The sequence below is a fragment of the Poeciliopsis prolifica genome, unplaced genomic scaffold, assembly GCF_027474105.1.
Source record: "Poeciliopsis prolifica strain line A6 unplaced genomic scaffold, Auburn_PproV2 SCAFFOLD001, whole genome shotgun sequence".
NCBI classification, from domain to species: domain Eukaryota; kingdom Metazoa; phylum Chordata; class Actinopteri; order Cyprinodontiformes; family Poeciliidae; genus Poeciliopsis; species Poeciliopsis prolifica.
The window spans coordinates 1,737,501-1,751,777 of record NW_026562376.1 but is presented as its reverse complement, the minus strand read 5'-3'; positions in this window follow the sequence as shown (position 1 = coordinate 1,751,777).

Sequence of the window (14,277 nt, the reverse complement as noted above, 5' to 3'; positions counted from 1 at the left end):
ATCCCATCAGAAACATCTCATTCTCTAAAGACATTTCTTCTGCATTTCTTCCAGAAACATTAGATTAGAAAACAATTCATTTGATTATAAATAGTAGAGCTCAGGATTGTCTTCAGGCTGTGCTGTTGCTACGTCCTGATTACAGACGAGTCTTTAAGTTATGCCAGGCTCTCCGGCCAGACCCTGAGAACCTGGAGCTCGATGCTGAAAGTGATGATTTGAGTTTAAATCAATCTGAGCTCAATATAAAACAGAGTTTAGAGGAGGTAGGATGTTATCTCACACCGATAACATCCATCAGAACGATCGTTGAACCAAACAGGACAAACATCTCTGCAGCATTAACACGGCTTCTTCACGGCTGATCTCATCTCATCTGTCTGTGACGGTCTGAGTGGGAACGATAAGGAAGATGTGAAAGTCAGTCACTGGATCACCGGGAAGACCGCCGGGCACTAATCACCTTGTGTAACTACAATGACTCTGTTGGAACCAGGAGACGGCAGGACACGTTCTCTCAGACTTCCTGACAGAACAATCATCTGATATCAGGTCTGGATTAGCTGCTGGGATTAAGCTTCCTGTTCCCAGGAACTCAAAGGGTCGTTCCCATTACGCTCCTCTGTGGGGGAACAGGATTATTCTGACAGATTTCATTTTAAAATTTCAACTTCCTGGAAGCCAAACCGCTAATTCCTGTTTCTGCTTTTCTCTTAAAACACATTTTCAGACTAAAACGTCTGAGGTTTTACCATACAGCGCAGCTCCTAACGTTCTGAAAACCAAACAGCGTCTGAAGATCAGTGAAAATTTAATGTGACACATGAGAAGTTCAAGAGGGCAAAAAAATCTTCACATTTTAATTAGATTTTAATGAACTCCTCAGCTTCCAGCCATTAGCTTGAATTCATCCTCCCTGGTTCTGTTTTAGGCCCAGTTCCACCGGTTCTATCAGCGGGAGTGGACCAAAAATCCAGAAAGATCTGGTGATACGCTTGTAGAAGGAAACCTTCAACATTTGACCCAAGTGGAAAAGTGTAAAGCTCTGCATTGTGGCCTGTTTTATATAAATATCGTTGCATTTCTTTCTGGAATTTCCAGCTGTGAATCTGAAAGAAGGCCAGACTCTGACCTCTGACCCCCGGCTCCGTTCTGGGAGGAAATATGAAAACACAAGTGATTACCTGCAATAATCACACTCACTAATTGCCTTTCAGAGTCCGGGTTTCACTGTCATCAGCAATGTCAACACCGAGATCAGCGGATTACACCATCATTAGCAACTCCGTCTATTTGCCAAATGAGTTCAGCACATTTCCCTGATCCTGACAGCGAGAACAACCCAGACACAAAGCAGAAAACGCTTCAGTAGGACGAACTAACATCATGTTCTCTTTTCTATTCTCTGCAGCTCCATTTCTCCCGATTTTGTTTCCAGTATTTGTGCCATTTAAAAGATCTCTGGAAACAAAAACTCTTCATATTGGAAGATTTGAATTAAAAAATAGGTTTTTATTATTTAAAGATGAAAGATGATTCCTCAAACATGCATTTATATTTGAGGAATCATTTTGCCTCATTATACTTTAACTTATGTTATATACTAACATATTTACAGTTTGAGTTTTACAATTGAAAGTAAAAGTTACTTGACTGTGCTGTAATACCTCCCCTTTAATGAAAGCAGCAACTGGAAACGAGGTTCTCTTCTGGAATCTGTTGTTCATGACAGACACAGATTCACTCAGCTGTACTTTTTCACCTCCACACCCAGCAGAACGGATTGATTTTAGTCCTCCGGTACAAACACCTTCATTCAGATGCATCACTGAACCGAACTGCTCACGTATGTCAAACATTCAAATACCTAAATAAATGGATCAAATGTTTAGTTCAAAGCTGCTGCGGATGATTAGACTCAGTCAGGATTCTTCTCTATCGGTTTCTAAATAGATGCTATTATTGCAGCAGAACGACAGACAGAAAACACAGTTGCTATTCTTCACTGTCTGTTTGGGTCTGCTGTGTGTCCCGTCCAGTGACAGCACAATCAGTCTCTGGGTCGGGTTAATACAGCTCATTCATCAAGCCGCCATGAAAGCAGGAGTTAAGAAAACAAGCATATTAACAGCGACGCCGTATTTATGTCAGGGGCTAAACTGGGGATTAAGTGGATCATATATCAGTGGACAAGTGAAGTTTTTGATTTTTCTCAATGACAACTTTTGGCTGAGAAACAAAAGTTTGTTCAAATAAAACTGGACTCAAATACAAAAGGCAAACAGGAAGCAACATTTAGACTTAGACTCAAACTTCTTCTCATAAAATAAAAACTATGGGGAATATGAAAGGTTCTCCCTAACTCGTGTGACTGAATGCATCCTGACAGTTTAAAGCTTTTGGGAGGTTTTTCACGGTTTGTTCTTCAGTGCAGTGAAGAACCTGGTCACTGTAGTAACTCCCAATCCAGCACTTATAATGGCTGTGGTTTCCAAAGTCAGACCTCACCCTGCATCAAAACACATGGATCAAATGACTGGCTCATTACCTGGCCTCTGGAGAACTGGGGAGAGTTGGACACCTTTGGTTTCTTGTGGTTCTGGTCGTTCTGGCCAGCAGTCCAACTCCAGCTCTGTGTGTGATGAAGGCGGCGATGGCTCAAGAGGTAACGGGATCGACCTCTTACTGCTGAGCTGCTGATTCAAATCCAAAGGTTTCAAGGAGACCAAGGGAAGTTTAGAAATGTCTAATTCTGTCTTCGGATCAGATGTAGAGAAGAAAGCGGGAGCAGAACTTGCAGAAAATACTGTTAAATCCTAATAAATTGCTATTTCTTAAACACCAGGAGCAACATTTCCCTCATGCTTCAGTGGTAAATGTGGATCTCATCAGAAGCCCATTTTCTTACAACTAAATGTTTAGTGAGAAAGAGACAGAAAGTACAGAACCGGGTAAATGAGCTGCTTCAACACGAAGGAAAGTGAAACTGACAGATTTCTTATTAAAGTCCTTAATGTCCAATTATCTGGTTCTACAAGATGAATTGATGATGCTGCTAACTTGCTGTCACAGTTCTGGAGGTAAATATGTGAATAAATAAATGCAGGGCTGTGCATATTTATGCTCCCCCTAAAAGGAACATTAAAAACAAACAACTTTTTAAAACTCTTGGAGTTTTGGTTGAAAGTGAGAGAATGTGAATATATCTATGGATCCAGCATGTGATGATTAAATCTTTTATTCATTAAGAACAATCTCAGACCTAACAGGAACAAAAACAACATCTTTTTTGCAGTTGCCAGAAGAAACTGTGGCGTTTTAATGATGATCACTAGCAGGATGCACTGCAGGTGTGAAACTGAAACAGAACCTCAGAACAAACCGAGAACTCAAACAGGAAACAAAAACTGAAAATCCAGCTGAGAAACTGAAACTAAAAGACTGAAAGTAATTCATTTCCCCAAACGAAATGTTATTTTCATTTCCAGAAAGAATCAAATAAAGAGCTAATCTTTTGAGTTTTACTTCTTCAAATAGAAAAACTGAACTTCATGTCTGTGACTCTTCAGTCTCTCCAGTGGATTCAGTTTGTGACACAATGTTTTCTCTCCAAGTGGCAACATGAACAGATCGTTCATGTTGCCATGTTCTCTGCAGATCCTCTCCTTCTTATCTTTATTAATGGTGTTCGTGGTTTTCTGTTTGACTTTAGGTGACTGATGATGTCACTCTGAAGAAGTTGAAAAATTACAGCTCTCCTTCTTGAAAGCATTCATTTATTTTGTAGGAGGCAGAAGCTGTACTGTCAGTTATCAATGCGCATCTGCGGTTATACAAGAGTAGATTTGATTTTTGTTTTCTTTAAAGGTGACGATTAACAGCTAAATTCAACCACACCTTTGAAAAGGTAACGCCCCCGCCTTCAGAGGGCGCAACACGAGAAAAAATAAAATACAGCAAACATACAGCAAACTGCATTCAGGCTGCGCCAGGATCAAAATGGATGTTTATCACCTGGAGCTGCAGTGAGGAGAGAAACAAAACAAGACCACGACTCCTGAAAGCTTGTTGACTAAATGAGAAATCTTTGATGGTAAATTTAAACAAAAATCATAGAAATAATAAAAGTTCAGTATTTTAAATGTAATGCCTACAAAAAGTCTGATTCAATGAGACTAAAAAAATTTATTTAAATATTTTCAGTTATTAACTTGGGGCTTTTGAATCTGTGATATGCATAGATTTACTAAAAATGGATAAGTTAAGCTAAAGGTTCTAAATGTGTAACGTAGAACATTTAGATTCTGATCCAGGCTGTTCTTCAAAGTGTTGGTGGCTCCAAAGTCAAGCAGCTCTACAAGCCTGATGAAGCCATTAAAGACATAAAGATGTTTTGAGGAATTTAAAAAGGTCAGTGCCGCTTCAGTGTTTCCAGCAGCAGAGTATTAAACATGCTGAGCGCCTCGCTGCAGTAACGGTAATGGATGTAAATTGTCATTATTTGTGGCTGTGAAAGACTCAACCACAGACAGGATGCAGGCAGAATCACATCATCGCCTGATTCTTATTTATCTGTCAGTTTGAATGTTTGTGTTGGTTTTTCTGTCAGGAAAATGTTTCTGCCACAGGACACTGTTGTTAAAGGATTTTAAAACTAAATAAGGCTTTTCTTGGTTGCATAAAAGGTAAAAAAATAAAAATAAAAAAGGGAAAGAAAAATATGGTTGAACTTTTAAATGCCTGCTGCAACTGAAACACTGAGGAAGGACTGAGAGGCAAAATGACATTAAATACAAACAATGTGGATGAAGAAAATAATCCTGAAGAAATAAGAAATGCCAAAACCTGGTGGCTTGGATGCTTTGGCTTCGATATGTAACACAAAAAAATACAAATAACACTAAGAAATGCATTAAACAATCTTAAAATTTAAACATCTTTATATATAATCACTGTTTGCATTTTTAACTTTGTAAGAGCCAGTTTTTAAGAAGCATTTTAAATAAGTAAATCATTTAGTTTTTTTAATCTAATATCTTTAAATCTTGGTATTAAAGTACAACATGGCACTTTCAAAGGTAAATATTTCAAATCAGATATTTGATAAAATTTCGTTCTTTTCACAAAGCAGCATTTGTTGTTTAGAAAGAACTTGACCAAAAGAAAACCTCTAAATATTACAAATGTACTATCTATAGTTTTTTGTCTTGGATAAAAAAACACAAACTAGAAAGTTATGAAGGAAACTTTCTGACGTTAATTAAGAAATTAATTATATTGAAAAGCTTTCCTTCAAAGATACACTTAAAACTTAAATGAGTGTAAATGAAAGTTAAGGAAATGTAATTATCCCTCTAACAGCTTTAGTGATCAGAGAAATAAGCTTTGGCTTCCATATGCAACACATGGCATATAAAGGGAGGCATTGCCCCTTTATGAGGGGAACTTATTGTCCCAGTCTGACCCTAAAGCCGGAGAATGTGGCTGTAAAACGTGGCCCATCAGGCCTGAGGGGGCTGTGAGTGCTGGTGGGCCAGCAGAACCAGCGGTCCAGAACCACAGTCTGCTGTAACAAAACCGGCTGGATGCGTTCTCCTAAAGCTCCCCTGTGTCTCTTTCCTCGGTCCATGGTTGTTTTAATCCGTTTTTCCGTCGCTGTTATCTCCTCAGCAGCTTGGACACTTTGATTCTCTGCAGCCAATCAGTCGCAGGGTCACAGCCGTTCCCCGGCTGTTCCTCGGCCGTTCCCCGGCTGTTCCCTAGTCGTTCCCCAGCACACAACTGCCTTCCTGCTCTGTCTTTATACTTGAGACAGTATTAAACCCAGAAAGAAACGTATCTTTTCCTTCCTGAGCTGCGATAGTGAGAGACATCCCCAGCCTTGTGATTTCCTGACATGAATGCTGATGACTGCTGTGTGCAGCGACGCTCCTGGTGGGGGAAACAACCCAGCATGCACTTCGGCTTTATTGTTATTAGGACCTTAAACTAAAAAGTGTTTAACACAGGAAAAGCAGCTTAGGCAGGGATACGAGGAAGGTTTGGATTCTTCCAGTTTTTATTGTCATGTTACTATAATAATCTGTTTTCTGCACCACCGTTCCCATTCAGGTGTTTTGACACATCACAGTTTTCAACTCATTATTTCTAGTTGTGGGTAGAAGAGCTCTTCATCAGTTTTATCCCAGTGAGCCTGAACACGTTAAAGGATCACAAAGTTAATCAGAATTTATCTTCCAGAACCAAATTTCATCAAATCCATTAACCCTCCTGTTGTCCTCGGCTCATGTCGACCGAGGACAAGCCCTTAAAAAATATGTTTTTCAATTGCAGCTGCATACAGAAACTTTAATCTAACAGTCCTGCATCAGAACTATGGTGTGCACAACTCAGGGGGAAGTTTAGGCTCAAGCAATCCAAATGTGAACTTTACAAAAGAAATAAAGATAACCAAACCCAGGCCTCAGGTCAGACTGACCGGAAGACTAAGGAAATTACAGCTGGACAGGCAAACAGTATGGAATGGCATCACTGATCTCCGTAAAACTGATATCTTTTCAAATTTCCCCCCCCCCTGTTGCCCTCGGGTTGACATGACCCGAGGACAAGCCCTTATAAAACATTTTTTTAATTGCAACTGCATACAGAAACTTGAAATCTAACAGTCCTGAATCAGACCTACAGTGTTCACAACTCAGATGGAATTTTCTGCTGGAGCAATTCAAATGTGAACTTGACGAAAAATAAGAATAACCTCCTGTTGTCTTCGGGTCAAAATGACCCGAAGACAAAAGGAGGGTTAAAAACCTGAACTTTCAACCCTGAAAGTGGAAAAGAGATCAATAAGCTTGGCAGGATTCATCTGCAGAAAAACAGACATCACCAAAAATATGAAAAATTATATTTTCACAACAAAAAAGAAAATGAAAAAGGTAATGAAAAAATTCATTACCTTTAGTTCTTTTAAATGTGTTTTATTTTCAACCTGTAGATAATTAAAACCCAACATTTAAGTTCACAATATTATTAATTATTCAGATTACTAATCAAGTAATTGTATGAAAAATTCTGCAAATATTTCATTTAATCCCTTATGATTATTTTATACAATATCAAAAACATTTAAAAATGCAAATAAACAAGTTATTTAATTTCTTTTTTAAAAGAGAAAAACAAACATTTTATTAACAGCATCCCTTTGGTGAACATTTGATCATTTTTTATCAAAACTCTGCAGTTTTCAAACATCAACATGTAAAAAGCCTGTTTAAACAAACCTGCATGAAATATAATTTGGACCAGATGGTATGCACTGGAAAATGGCTCATATTTATTGATAACTACACATAACAAGTTCATCTAATCTAATGCATGGTCATTTGAAGCTGCAAATGTATTATTCTTGGCATATTCGTATGCTTATTAGTAGAGAAAGTCTCAGTGTAATGAGGCAAGATGCAAATGAATTATTCAAAAAAGCTATTAACTTCATAATCAACATTTAATTTACCAGACATGAAACTCAGAGCAGTGAATAAAATCCAGTCCTGCATGTTTTTGATGCATGTCTGCACAGACAGACGTCTTAACGGTCATTCAGTAAGTTCATCAAACTGAACACATAATGTGCAGAATCAGAACCCAATGAAATGGAAAATTAGTGTATAATTTTGTAACTCTTCTTCATAAGCACCAACTCTGATATAGGGGAAACTGATCTGGCATAATGAGGAATACATAAAGTTTTATGGAAGCATTTAAAAAGATATTTAGATGTTTTAAACACAGTGGCCTGACTTTGCCTTCCAATCATTATTTATTGCATTCCTCCTTTTTTATTTGGGCAACCATCATTTAGCATAAAGATCTGGAATTCTAGAACGGAAATCCTTTGGTTCAACGACATTCTGGAAAGTCCAAGCAGATGGTTTCAGTTTTCACTGTTTGCAGTTTTATATGGTTTCCACAGCAACACTGATGAATCAAAACCTTTCGGGTTATCCTCACAGAGCCCAACAAACAGGAGATGAAAACCTGCAGAATTCCTCCAAAGTAGCACAGAAAGTAGATCTGATGGGATGGAAGGAAATGTTCCAATAAAGAATGGAGAGTAATGACTGGTGCATGTTTCTGTTCTTTCCTCTTCTGACACAAACAACAACAAGAAACCCTGAATGAGCTGAAGCCTGATTTAGCATCCAGGTTGCGTCTCATTTGTTAACCAACAAACCTTTTACAGTATCTTATATTAACATTTTACATTACCTTTGTTTTATAAACTGTTTCCTTTTTCACACGTAATGATTGACTTGAGCATTTTACCTTTTCACATTACCGTCCTTCACTTAGAAGACAGCCGAGGTAAATTGTATTAAACAGGATAAATCATAAAGCCTTACTGCATATTAAATGGTCTAAACATAAAAAATATACTGAATTTAACTTATAAAATTTCAAAAATAGAATTACATGACTCACAAAATATAAATAGAATTTAACATTGCTCCAACTTTAACCTCTGAATTCCCACAGTTCATGAACAAAGAATAGTTTCTCCACCTTTAACGTCGGAAAGACTCACTTTACCCTCAGGCTCTAAGCTACTTTACATCTCCAAGAAACCAGCACTGAATATTATTCAAACAGAAGCAAAATAAAACTCCTGGACATTTCACAGTCTTTAACCAGCTGGACTTCCCGGTGCTGAAATCTAAACCTCTGCTGATAAAGTTGATGGCTGGACCGCCGCCATCAAGAGGGAACCATCTCACACTTAGTTTGGTGTTTTTTTATGTTTTGACCTGAATGGTAGCAAAACAGGATTCAGACTGAAATGCTGCCTTCAGCGTCCAGACTGCGTCTGACGGAAACAGGAAGTCCAGCCAAAACCAAAACCCCAAGACAAAGGTTCCGCTTCGCCACTGTGTCCAGGTTACATTTGTAGTGAACTGTACAAAAATGAACTGAATACAGTGAAACATGGTGGTCTGGGCCTTTCTGGGCGACTTGCTGTCATTGATAGAGCCATGAGTCCTCTGGGTTAGGATTGGGTTTTTTTATTATTATTTAAAAAGTAAAAATAAAATAAATAAATAAATTGTCTGAACCAGTATGAAAATTAAGTTTGTTATGATCCAAAGGCCATGAGACATCTGTGGGTGTTGACCTTTGATTCATTGACTCTTTCTTAATTTTTATAGCGGATGCACTTCAGAACGTTTTAAAAAGTTTGAATGATTTTACCACAGAGTTGCAGTCAGCATAGCTACACACAGCAGTTATGCAGCTTCAAACCAAGCTGGACATGATAACAAGAGTAGAACCAGAGGAACAAAACTTGGATCAAAAGCTTGGAGCCCTTTCCTCTCACCACAAACAGGAAACTAGATTTTGGTGTAAAAATCTTGGCTATAAATGCAGAGGAAGCATAAAGTTCATCTGATAGCAGCACCAATTTATTCTGACCTCAGAGTGTTCCAGGCAGAATTCCTCCTAAAGGACCAATTCCCTTTATTCAGCATGTTAGACGGTGATGTGTTCTGCTTTAAGACTCAGTGGAGTCGTAAGATGAACAGCGTGTTACATTATCCATTACTAATATGTCTGCAGCATTCGGCTGCCAAGAAATGTGGGTCCATGTGGGCCGACTGCAGCCAACCGAGCGGGACCGCCTCTCAGATTAAAATGAGTGGTGAAAGTCCTGAGCACAAGCCTCATGTTATTTTATTGTGTGAACGTAGATGATAACATGTTCATATTGATAACCATCAAGATGTTTTCACAGCACCCAGTGAAGTGAATCAGACTCAGACACAATCTTTAACATGTATAGATAAATCAGCAACAACCTGCATATGTTTTAGTGATGGTTTGATCAATTCTAAAGAGATAATTGGATAATTGAACCTCAACAAAGACTCAGATCATTAGAGTCCATCAGTTATTGTGATCAACATTTAAGATCATCAGAAAACCCAAACTGATCCATTTTAATGCTGATGTCACGAGGGTGAAAGCAGAGTGAGAATGGCAACAACTAGAGAGGCAAAACACCAAACAGTCAGAAGCTGCGAGTTCAAAACGTAGCAACAGTTTCATCAGGATGAGGGCTGCAGACTGAAATATCTTCACAGGATCCAGCTAAGGTTGATTCCTCAACCGTTAAAATTCACACAAAATCAACAGATGCCTGCATTTTCTTTCGTTAATCCATAATTTAAAGTTTATTTTTTTCAGTCAAAGTGCTGAATTGCTCGTTTAATTCCAGTCACACTGCATCAGAGCAGAGATGATAAACCTGAAAATGATTTTCACATTCCAAACTTTGTCCCACAGGCTACAGTGCAGGAAAACGTCGTCACAGCCCGAGAGAAAGAAGAAAATCAAGCAAAAAAAGTCGCCCAGTTTCTGCTGTTGCACAAAATGGATCCAGAACTTAAGAGATTTTTCCATGTTTGCTTTTTTAAAAAATGGAAAATATGTTTTGGTTTCTTTTAGGCTCAACTGAATAAATTTATTTTCAGTTATCAGAACAGGATCTGGGTCACTTTCTTTCAAAATACTTGCTATATTTAGCCAAGCTAAATAAGTTAACAAAAACTGATTTAAATGCAGCAAAGTTGGCTTTTCAGTGAAAGTCTCATGTACGTACAACAGAAAGCTTAGTTACATAAATACAAATACTTTGAACAAATAAAAAGTGCATCAAGCTGATATCAAATTTGTATCGGTTTTGAATTGCAGTTGCGGGCCGCACAAAGTCAGCCTAACTGGCCCCCGAACCACTTGTTGAACACCCCTGACCTAACGCCAAGAAATAAAGTCCATTTTAGGAAAAGATCATATGTTTTTAAAGATGCCTGAAGCCAGCAGGGAGTTATAACTGGTGAAGGATATACCTTTAATCCAGATCTTGTGCTTCATTATGTTTCTCACATTCAGATTTATTTGTATGATTGTTATGTTTCTGATATTACATGTCATTTCTTTTTCCTCACCATCGCTTTTTTCACCTGCCCCCGTCTTTAGCCTCCCACCCACGTTTCTCTCCCACCATCTCAAATTAATGGAGCGTGTAACAGGCGTACCAAAAATAGCCGCACTACAGTCAGTTCATTTTTTTCTTTCCGTCTTTTTCTCCTTTCCTCTTCCTAATGTTCCAATTTTTCTCTTTTCTTTCCCTCCCCAAGGAGGGGAATGAGTAACGGCGAGAAGGCTTGTCAGCTCATTTATCAGCTGGGAGCCCATGTGCAGCTATCAGGGCTGACCGGCTGAAGCTCTGAGCCCGAGGGCCGCGGACCCGGCCTCTGGCTGTCTGTCATGACTCTTACTTTATGGCCACTGGGCTTTGGAGGACGGGGCGAAAACAAACGATAAGTTAGTGGACGGCTGTAGGCTGCATATACATCGCCTCTTTGTCAAGCGAAGGCTCTGAATTATCAAGGGAAAGCTGCTGGAATACGAGGTTAGAATGAAGGAGGGATGAACCACAACATTCATCCTGTCTTCTGAAAGAGAGAACAAATATTCTTTGGTAGCAAGATGGAGGAAGAAAATATTTTAAATTCATCTCTTCTAAAATAGGAAAATAAAAACAAGTCAGTTAATAAAACTAATCATGAAATCTGCACCCTAACATTTTCAACATGTATCATCATTGGCCAATGATGATATCTTGACCTTTGAACTGTGGTCAAGGACCAAAGAAAATCATCCAGAGGGCACAAATGGCCCTGGGGCCTCATGTTTGACACCCCTGACTCAGAAGATTAATAAGCATTGTAGCACAATATCATAGCATATTTCAGTAGCTTCATCTGCAAATCACTTGACATTCATGGAGACTTGAAAACGTCTAAAAATGAGCTTGACTGCTGTTTGAACAGGAAACACCAAACTGGAAATCATCTCAGCTCCACTGCAGAAAATACTTACTGTGGCTTCATTCCTGCTGTGGCATCCATTAGCCTGCTTCACCTCACAAGTTTATTTATTTTAATTAAGCCATTAGTTAATGTAAGTGATTAAGAACAAATTCTTATTTACAATGTTCATCTAACAGAGAGGAAGAACACAAGCAGCACACTTTACTTTAAAAACATGAGCAAACTGTCGAAATGATAAAAAAAAAAGGTGAAAACAATACAGAGACAATAGCAGAAGACACAATTAACATTAATTTATTAGCTGGAGCGTGTGCTAAAAGTGAAAGACCACCATCACTTCTTATTGGTCTAGCATATAAATTCTAGCAAAGCATCAAACTTGTAGTTTTGAGGTTTCTCTGCAACACCTCAGATTATTCTATATGCATAAATAAAAAGCAGCATATTTTATTTAACCAAACATGCTAATTTGATCTGCTACTGGTTAAGTATTTTGCTAAAAAGCTCAGAATCCTGAAGCAGCAACAGCAGCGGAGGTTAATTACTGACAGATGAATCATTACTCTGTCATCAGCGCGTCTGATGCTGCTGCACCGTTTCCAGCTGCACACAGTGGAAAGCAGAAAGTGAGACTTGCTCAAACAGTCACACCCCAAAGCTCCAGCGCAGCCCAGAATGCTGATCTCCTGTCGCGGTTCAGATGGAGAAAAGCTTGTGGTTTATTGCTGAAACCCTCAAAACTAAAGAACAAAGCAAACTTTATTCTATTGGTCACCTGGTGGTAATGAAACACAAACACTTTCCAGCTCAGAGTTGATCTCAGAACAACAAGGAACCAAACATTCTGGAAATGGTTTCATAAAAACCTGTTGTCTTTTCTTTCCCTCCTGTTAGCAGCCAGTAAACATCTTCACTGATAATGGCTGCTGATCAGTGATGTCACAGATATTTTACTATCATATGAATAAAGTCACAACCAGGACAGAATAAATATGAAATACCACCCAAAGTAAAATGATGAATTTCAGGCAGACTCTTATGCAGCCACTCACTCAGCATATAATGACCAGCATGCATTGGGTCCTCTGAGTCGTTTCACTGTTTCAACATGTTGCAGACATATTATTACACCACCTACATCTAATAAGACACCATGAATATTATGATTTGTTCATCTTCCAGGCAGCCAAATTGAAGGTCATATTCTATCACCTTTCTTGTATTTTAATGCTCAGATGTGAATAAATAAATGTTTCAGCATCATTTTTCTGAGGATTTGATGCTGTAATGAACTTAATGAAAACTTCAGATAATAGTTTGTCTGACTGTAAATCATTATAAGTATTGTTTCTTAATGATATTTTTTTAAATCAACCAGTAACTTAGTATATTTCACAGTGGGGAAGTGATTCCAGATATTTTTCCAAAGGTTAACAGTTGATTCTCCAGGCTGCTCAGTAATAAAACAGTGATGACCTCTAATTTGTAAAATTCATTACGTACTTTCTGAGACACAAGCATCTACTCCATGACTGGTGTGAGGTGAAATCTGCTTCACTCGACCGCAGAGCAATTAGAGGATGCAGCTTCAAAGCTTTTCCCTGAGCTTTAATCACGTTACAAAGAGCATTATCTGGAGCAGGTAGCAGGGGAAGAGGAAGCACTCAGTCTGAGCGCCTTCACTGAGGAATCAGAAACTCACAAAGCATCATCTGTTCCCACCTCTGCAATAAGAGCGCTGCACATGGATAGAGAAGACAGAGAGAGAGAGAAACAGAGAGAGAGAGAAAGATGGATGAATGGATGAATAGGTGCCACTAATGAACGAAAACAACTGAGACAACTTTTTTTGCCGTCTCCAGTATAATCTTGGGACAACCTTGAAACTACAAGTTGTGAAGCAGGTCTTGCAATGTTGGCTGTTCTGAAATCAATAAATGAATCTTTGACTCCAGTATATTTAAAAATAAATCAGTAGCAATAGCTACCTTTATAAATAGACAGCATGAGCTTTTAAAACATGCAGATGGGATTGTGGAGCCAATGTGGCGTAGCTTTCACCTGAGGAATATTCATAAGAAGTTATGTCCATTAAAATCCGGCTTCTGAGGCATTCAGAAAGCAAAATACTAGCGGAGTTATCGGGATCAGACTCAGGTAGGGGGATCAGCTGCTGATACTTTTTGCTCTGCATCATTCTCTGTGTTAAACAACAAGCTAACCGTAGCATTAGCTTCATTTAGGACAGAAGCACAGCTGAAGCTCTGAACCAGGAGTAAAGCGGTCAGTGAACGCATCACAGCCCAGTCCGACTGCGGTCATATTTATTAAATATAGGATGAATAAAATAAATCTGAATGGATCATCAGAACCGACTCCGTCATGAGTTGAG